Source organism: Colius striatus, chromosome 3, assembly GCF_028858725.1.
Source record: "Colius striatus isolate bColStr4 chromosome 3, bColStr4.1.hap1, whole genome shotgun sequence".
Lineage (NCBI taxonomy): Eukaryota > Metazoa > Chordata > Aves > Coliiformes > Coliidae > Colius > Colius striatus.
In genome coordinates this window covers 32,079,334-32,088,797 of record NC_084761.1, presented here as the reverse complement: position 1 = coordinate 32,088,797, position 9,464 = coordinate 32,079,334, and positions in this window count along the sequence as shown.

Sequence of the window (9,464 nt, the reverse complement as noted above, 5' to 3'; positions counted from 1 at the left end):
GCACCCAATAATAACTACCAAAGCACCACTCAGCATGTCAGAAACACACGTGCTAAGAGAAGCAGTAGACTTAACTGAAACCATGTCAGGTGAACTCCTTCTAGGTCTTCGTTGTCTCGTTGTTTCTTACTTTTGGTCCAAACCATAGTGCATAATGATACCATTGTAACATTCCATGCTAATATGTAAGTAAAATGTTTTAACTAAGTGAAAATCTTATAAAAAATACCTGCCAATATTTTTAAATTGGGTCATGGGGAAAAAAACAACCTTGCTTGCTCCTAAGTTTGGATTTGCTATTGTAAGCATAGAACATCAGGTTGTAAAAGATACAATTTTCCCCCTGCATACAAGATGCTACCCTTCCTTGAACAATAATATCCAGGAGTAAATATTTTTTAGGTTCCTTCTTTTAGAACAAACCTGTTTGTAAGTAGTAGCGATAGGTACTTTATAGGGTGAATATCAAAGGAATACCAGCTGAAGTTAGCATTGTTGATCAAAGTGGTGGCTCCTACCTTGGGGGTGCCAGACCCTGTACCCACCAATCCCTTTTCAAATTTGCTGTAGCCTTCCTGTGTTGTTCTGTCTTAGCAGTGGTGTGCAGCAAGAGGTTTGAAACCTTTCAAACGTGGAGGAGAAAGAACTCTCTCCTACAACCGTGAGCAATTTAGGCTCTGGCAAAGCTCCTCTGTGTGCTTGCAGATGGCCAGAAAAAGCCCTGTGGAAGGTGATGCCGTAGGTGTGCAAATGGATGAGAATGTTTAGGGACTAATGAAAAACAGAATAGCTCAGTAATCTTGTTCATATTGTCTTAATAATGAAAAAAAGCTATAATGAATACTGGGTTTATATGACACTGTTCTCTAAACCCTCCACTGTGCTATGGGCATGAGCATGCATCTAGTAAAATTCTTATCAACACCCATTGCAGCCATCAGAGAATGGTAATAATACTAAACTTGGACCAAATAAGATATCTTATAGACAACATATATAGGAAGTGTGAATTGTGAGGTGTACCTGACTGCTTTCTCTGAAGGCAGGACTTTGGAAAAAACACTGAAAGGGAAATTACAGCATTACGACATTCCTACCCCTAGCACAAAGCAACACCTGCTCCTTCCCCCAGTGTAACACAACTTATATTGGTGCTCCAACAAAAATAGCAGCCTATTGTCCCTGAACCTGTTTAGGAATACCTGGAATAATGCAGAGGAAAAATCAGGCTCCTGAACTTAAAGCAGCATAGCCTTCTGCTTTAAAGTATAAAGCCACCATGATCAAAAGCAATTTTCGTAGACAAAGTGACTGGAATAAAGGACTTGGACTGATATTTTGTTGGATGAGTGTCTGTCTTTACTTGGTAAACATCCTATAATGGATGCATACTCTTAAATATTCTATTTCTTCAACTTCCCTAATTCCTAGTGAAAAAAACTGTTTCTCATTTCTGCATCTGGCAATAGAATTTCTGAAATTGTAGGCTTTGATGAATATCCCCTTTATATCTGGAACTTCTGTGGTACACGGCAGAATATATTAGCCTCTGGGAACAGGGGTCTGCAGAATAGAAGCTTTCCAAAACTTTTCATCCTTTCCATTAAAAAAAAAAAATGCAAGAGTCCCAGGAGAGCCTGTATATATGTCTCATATCAGGGATCCTCTTTTTTCTCATTTTTAATTAAAAAAAAAAAAAAAGAGACAGTATTCTTGAAAGCCAAATGCAGTAGGAATACGTTATGAACTCTAGCTGTGACAACACGTAGCACAGCATGGCCTGCTTCTGCACTTCGTTATCCTTGATTAACAACAGAGATATTTTGCAATTCACAGAGGGCTGCTCTTAACTGCATGCAGAATGTTGCTTCATCAGAAATTCTTTGTCTTACTGGTTTAGGTGGTCCCTAGCCATCACTGATCTCTTTTATTAGTATGGAGCCTAATTGCCACATAGTCTAATATTTTTCTATCCCTCACTCCAGAAAAGTGAATTTCTGAGTTGCTACACAAAGGCTGTGATGAACCATAGAAAATGGTCAAAGAGCGTTGGCTCATTAAGGAGAGCAAGACCATGGGAGAGAGCAGACATAATGCAAGACTAAAGGAGAAAAAAGTTTGTTCTTGACAATAAAGTTCAAAACTCAGGGTGAAACTTCACATTCCCAAATTTGTCCAACCTGCAAAGTGCTCCTGTGCAGCTGGCCTGTCTCTGTGACAGCAACTGGAGAAGCATTTCGTCTCCCTCTAGCGCTAGTTCACATGAAGGATGCCAGCCTGTTGCTGCTAGCAGCAGCTCACTTGGCTGAAACACTGGGGACAGATGAACTCCATCCAACAGTTTCAGTTTTACTCTTTTTGCCTGTGTTGATGACAATATAGAATTTCAACCTTCATTTGCTTCTTAAAAGCATAAGATAAATAGTTAAAAAATAATCAAACTACAAGTTTGTACCCAAAATTTGGAAAGTCCAGGAGTGGAATAATTTAACCAAGATTTCTTGTGCCTGTGTGGCAAGCTTTGATGATGTGATAAAATATTATTTTGCATCTGTTTTTCTAGAAAACAAACAAACCAACTCCCAAAACCCCAATGAACCCAAACAAAGATAAAAACAGATACTGTGCATTTTCCTCACCTGTTGATCTCACTCCATTTCCCTCAAAAAATCCTGAACCAACTAGCCAGCCTCAACCTCTGTTTTACCCAAGAGATGGAAAGGACACAAAGTACCTACCACCTGAGTGATGCTTTAGGAGATCAATTGCTTATTTTGTTGCATTTGCCAGCAGATGAGCAAATGTCCACATATGATGCAGCTGAGTATCATTCTGGTGGCCATGATTAGCTACTGCAGATGCTAATTTCTCTCTGCTAGTGGTTATGGGGTGAAGGGCTGGGTTTGCAGTGCTGCAGGAGGAAAGCTTAGAAGGCAGGTAGGAGCCATGCAGGGACAGAAGGTATTTTGTGTGAAAGGGTATATATGAGCTAGAGTTGCTTACTCTGCCACCTGTGGATTAACTCATTCCACAGAGTGCTGTCCCTGTTGCCACACAGACAGCTCTCTACTCTTAGGAGAGGTATATCTTGGTTGTATGCTTTGTTCTTGTATGCTTTGCTCTTGTCTTGCTCATGTGCTGCAGAAGATGGAAATAATGGCCATCCCAGAACTACAGGCACCAAATGTTACTGTGAGTAACTGGATTCTGGTCTTCACTTCTTTGGGATGCTGCAGATGTTTGCAGTTGCCTCCCCCAGCTCTATTGGGGTGAGAAGAAGGGCTAAACCTGGCGGTTTCTGTGGTGGAGTTTTTCCTGCTGTTTGCTCAAACTACAGGTAACTGAAGAGGGTGGTGAAATGGCATGATTTGCATAATGGTTTAGCTGTCTGCATGTTTTCTCCACTTCCTCTTAACATTTTACCAAACTCAAATGATGGTTTTAGCAAGCTCTGAAAGGCCATAATGTTCTACAGCTCCTGTGTAACAAACAAATAAGAAGCTACTGTGGAACAGAAGGCTCTTCTTCATGTGGTCTGTTAAGTATTTGTATCAGCTTCATGTGCAGATTCTTATCTACCTTTGCTTGCTTAGTGATAAATAATTTTCTTGACTTTAAATCTTCACGACTTAATGATTTCTCAAAAGATATATGTGTGAGCTCTGCTTGTGCTATAGTCAAAGTGTTATATGTTACTTCATTTCAGGAAGTTCATCTGCCCGTGCTTTGTCTTTACAGTTCAGCACTGACTTCAGTACACAAATTAATTAAAGGGGAAAATATAGAGAATAAGTGGAAGGAGACAGTAATACATCTCAAGATCATAGTTTTTCTTTTTCTTTCCCTCTCAATAATTAAATTTCTGAGGTCTGTAGAGATTATTCACCTTCCCATGATGTGATTTTATTTATTTCATAGCTTCTTACTTCCTGCATAAGGCTATCGTCTTTCTCGGTAGTTATGTTCCTCTCCAGTGGGGGCTAACTGAAAATAGTTACCCATCGGGCAACGTGCACTACCATTATCAAGCAGAAGAGGGCACTACATCAAAAGCAGTAGGATGACTAATACCTAGACCAAGGACAGAATGCCCCATATCCATAACCTAGAACTGAATGATACAGAAAGAAATTAATGATGTAGGATTTTTTTTCTTTGTAATTGGAGAAAATAGGCTTGCTTTTTTTTTTTTGTCTTCACTGTGAGGGTGATGGAGCAGTGGCACAGGCTGCCCAGAGGGGTTGTGGAGTCTCCTTCCTTGGAGGTCTTCAAGACCCACTTGGACATGTTCCTATGTGACCTGATCTAGGTGAACCTGCTTCTGCAGAGGGGTTGGACTAGATGATCTCTAAAGGTCCTTTCCAACCCCTACCATTCTATGATTCTATGATTAACTGTTGTTTAGAGAAAACCCAAATCATACGGGTCTTTTTTCACGCCACTGTTGTAGTATGTGACTAATTTCCAATGCCAAGTATTTGGTGCTGAGGCTGTTATCATACCAGATGAGCTAAACTTGGAGTAACTGGTCAAGGCTTGACAGTTCTTGCCTTTTGCAAATGGGAACACAATGAGGCTGTCCTATGCAATTTTTTGAGTGAAAATGAGGTAAAGTCCTCTTTCATGTTTATTCTAATTTAGATAATCTAATTTGAATGGTTTTTTTCTGAAACATTGCAGCCGCTGTATTTTAAAGTATGTCTGACATACAGCAACACCCTGCTTCAGATTTTCTTCCTTTATATCTGTTTAATTTCTTCTTTCCTGAAAGCAACACACATTTATCTGAGGGTAAAATCCTGCCTGAAACAGGCCTGTTTCAGCGTTTCAGTGCTCTCCTGCTTTAATCACATAACTCCCGTGTCATTAGTGGTATTACAACCCCCGTAGCCCTGAGAATCAGAAGCTTCTTACACTTACCTACCTGACAAGCAAAGCAGCATTGTAGTTTTAAGGAAAGGAGGATGTGTGTTTGTTTTTTGGTTTGAACTTTTGGTGGTTTTTTTTCTTCTAACTCGTATGCCATTAGGGGGAAATCATAAAGGAGACAGAATGAATTTGGAAAAGATTAGGATTAGGCATGCAGTTGAAAGGATTTTACTGTAAAATATAAGCTGCTTTAGTAGCCTACAGCACAAAAAAAAAAATCAAGGGGGAGATTGGAAGTTTGAGTTAAGCTGATGTTAGCCATGTGCCTTCAAAGCGCAGAATCCTTGTGTTTGGGGGTCAACAAGAAGTCTGAAACTTTGCTTTACAGATCTCAGACCTGGAGTTCTTTATATCTTTTAAATTCTTTACCTTTCTTTATCCTTGGCAATAGAAATATGTGAGCCATCAGAACCATAGATCTCAAGTTAGGTCCCATATGTCTGCAAAAAATAACCCTACAAGCTGGTGCGCCCAGTTAACCTGATCACCAGTCTAGTACTCAAGATTTACTCCAGTTACCAGTAATGTACCAAAATAGCCTTCTCCATTTTTGATCCGTCCAACTTGGTCCACTGCAAAAAAACCCACTGCCAGGACACATGAGGAACTGATCTGCCTTTTGTGTCTGCTCTGCACTGGGGTTCAACAACTGAGGGACAGGGCACTGTCCAGACTATTCCTGCTTCTTTCTGTTCTGAGCTGTTTTTCTGCCAGCAACAATCTTTGAGCTCTCAGCTTGCACTGTAATACTTTTTTCTTATCCTGTGAGGGCTTGGCAGGGTCTTAGATGCCATCCTGCATAAAAGCAAGAGCACTGAAATGTTTAAAAGTTGTGCTAGTGAATTCATTTCTCTTGGGATGAACACATACAACAAAACGTCCATCCCAAACATCGGGGATTTCATTCCTGCTAGCAGAGACAGCTTTAATGTGTAAAGCAGCAGTCAGGAGCACCCCTTGTAGTGGGCTGACAGTGAATATCCTTGAGTCTAATTATTTTAGTAAGCACAGGGATTGGTTTTCAGGTTTGACTCCAACAGACTATTATGGATAATTTATGCTTACAACTTCCTTGAAAATGCTGAGTGTATAGGTTTACAATTAAATGGCAACTTGGTATGGATTTGAGACCAAGCAGGGTTTCCATTTGGATACTTTTAAAGGTTGGAAATAGCTAGGAAACGACACTGCTCTAGCTGGTACAGCTACATGCATATCAATACATCAGCTGGCTGCTGCTGGTCAGCCTCAAAAATAGCTGCTTTCTAGTGGGGACACACACTGGTGTTGATCTCATTTGCACTGGTACTTGCATTCTTGAAACCTGTAGGAACTTATCTTTGAGAGCTCTACTGTTTAATAAAATTGAGCTGAGACTTGCAAATAATGGCAAAGGGAAAGGAATGATAGAGATGTATGGACACATAGATAGCTAGGTCTTGATAAAACTTATCTCAGTAGGATAAAACATAGCTTCATTTAGTGATGTTTGAACACTGCACAGCAAAAATGAGATGTTTTTCCATTACTCTATAAGCACAATATGGAGTTTATTAAAAGTTCATATAAAAATAGAAAAAAGATATTGATACTTTAATCTTGGAAATTATAAATAGGTTTTACTGTTGCTCTGTCTCTAGAATTTTCACAAAATAGTCTGTATGTTCTGAAACTCTATCCTAGGAAGGAAAAAACCCTAATTATACCTGTAGAGTTACTGCTACTTCAGTAGTAATGCTTTACAGAATGGACTGTCTGTCAGAAGGGTCATGGGACCCTCACTCCCTTATTGCTTCCGGGTCATTTCTTGGTCACTTCTTCTGAGTCTGAATCAGTATAACTTTCCCCTTTCATCTGAACAACCCAGCATACAGAATTAGATAGGCTACAGTCTTTTGAGGAGCAATGCTTAAAAAGCAACGTGGACAGCAGCTTTTTTATGGCAGAGAAGCATCTGTTGAACTCCTGACCCTGTGTTATCATCCAGCAGTATCCCAGCACTAGCAGTTATGAATGGAGTGCAGGTCTACTTCACGAGTGGATAAGGAAGGCCTCTATCTTTTTTTTTTTTTTCAATAGTTGCATCACTTATATAACTTCAAAAGTCATTCAGCTGAACTGATTTAAACTCCTTGGTGCCTTGCTTTTTTCATTTTGGAGTTTAATATTTTTTCAGCATAGCTTTCCATCTAGCTTAAGGTAAACCAAAAAGAGCTGTTCTGAAGAGAAATACAATTTTCCATATAAAGAGTTTGTCTTATTTCATTTAAAAACAAAAAAAAAACCAAAGCCAAAAAGAAGCAGCAGCAGCAAAATAAATGAAGACACCATTGTGATTATCTCACACCAGTGCTGCATTTGTCTGCAAAGCAGCACAGTTCTCTTCACTCAAAGAGCAATTGCTATTGCTCCCTGCAAGAGAGATGCTGCTGAACAACCACTGAAAATGGCTGCATGGCTCCGCTCATTAGAAGAACAAGCAAGAAGTGGGAGTTGCATAAATAAATTAGCTTAAGGGATGCAGAAATGTTTGTCCTGTGGCATCCAAACAGAGAAGAGAGAAAAACTGTTAAACAGAGGACCGTAGGAAAATGAACTGCAGCATTACAGAAAAGACCACTTCAAGTCTCTCTTTAGAAAACCCTTAGCTGGCCATGTCGCCTCGTGGCCAGTGACTCCATGTAGAAGCTACGGAGATGTACAAAGCAGCTTTGGTTTAGATGCCTTTTGTCCAGCCAACAGTGGGCCTGAAAGGATCTATCTGCTCTTCTCTCTAAAAAGGATCATGGCAAAAGGGTTTGTTTTATTTTTTTGCCGAATTTTAACTTGGACTCATGGAAAGAAGAAGAAAAAATAGTGAGCATGTCAAGTCAGGCCTAATTAAGTTTTAAAGATGAAGCTAACAGCACTTAGGTCTGCTAGGCTGCAAAGGAATGGGTGTCAAAAGCGAAAACTACCACTCATCTAGAGTTTATTTCCAGTCTATAACATGGCAATTTTTGACAGAAACCCTTTAGTCTTTTCCTCCCAATATCCTACCATTTTCTTGACTTGCTTTTTTTTTTTCCATTTATTTTCTATTGTCAGCTGCTCTCTCTGATCCCAAGGCATATAAAATGTGAATTTCCATCATCTGCTGTATGTGTAATTCTAACATTATACTCCTGTTTATACAATTTTCACGCTAGAATATCAAAGTAATTACACTTCTAATGTGAAAATGCTAAACACCATTGTTTCTAGTGGCAACGTAGGTGTCAGATATATTATTGATAATTTTTTTCCCCACGTCGTTTCATACTTCCTTTTAAAGATAAATGAAAGAAGTGATATTTCTCTTTTACAGAGTAGACAGAAAACTGAAATTTCATGTGGCTTAATGTAAACTAGTAGGTAAACTAGTAGGTGTAACATGCCTAAGGCAGAAACTGAGGTTTGGAAATCAGACTTAGTGGAGAAGATGAACAGGAATGCCAAAGGAGCAGATGGAAACTAAGAGGTACAAGTACATGCTGATCAAGATAAGAGACTTGTGTGTGACCATATTGTCTGTGTACCGCTGTGCTGTGCTCAGAGGGCTCCTGTTAAAGAGGAGTTAAGACTTTCACAATATGGACGCACAAGGGGACGCACAAGGGGACTCTAATCAGTTTGAACACAGAACCTTCAGTCTAAAACCCCTTTTAAGCAAGCAGCTTTGCAATGTTAAAAGCTCCCTTGGCAATGTGAGGGGTTTTTTTTTTGTCTATAATGAAAATATGCCTCCTGTTTAGCTAAAGCTCTTCTGTTTTATGACTGTGAAATGCAAAAAAGCATATGCATAATGGTTAAAGCCCAATATTTGTAACGGAAACCAATTCTGTTCTAAACCTCTCAGACCTGGCTAGATGAAGACTGTTCTTGCTCTGTACTTGGTTTATGAACAGACTCTTGACAACGGTATTTCTCATATTGATGAGGGAGTAACAATGGGTGTGTTGTTGATCTGGCTAACTTCAGAAATTGTGAGGTCTAGGCAGAGCTTTGCCAAGAGACAACTGGCGACTGACATTTCTGTATTGCCCCTACAAGTCAATTCTATACCCCTGAGGCTCAACAGCTGCCCAGACACAAGGGAAGCTCGTGTTTTCATCACAGGGAAAACTGTGGAAAATAACAACCGCCCTAGGCCTGTGTGCAAGTGCTGGGGCTGCTTTGAGAAAGCGGGCAGCTACTGAGGCCATTCCCATGGAGGGCCACAGCTGAGGGTCACTGACATCCCGTTTGTCAGGAGCTTTTCCTCTCAGTCCCACTCTGCGCCCTGTCCACCCGTTCCCGCCCGCTCCGAAGCCGAAGCCCGGAGCCTGCCCTGGGGCGGGTTCAGGGCAGCCTCGCGCCCCGGCGAGGGCACGGGCGCGAGCGGCTCCCTGCGCACGCGCGCGGCGGCCGCGCATGCCCACAGCGCCCCCGCGCGCCGGGTGGCGCGAGCATGTGCAGAGGCGGCGGCGGCGCGGCGGGGGGGGGGGGCCCGGGGCCGGGCAGGTTGCGCCGCTGCG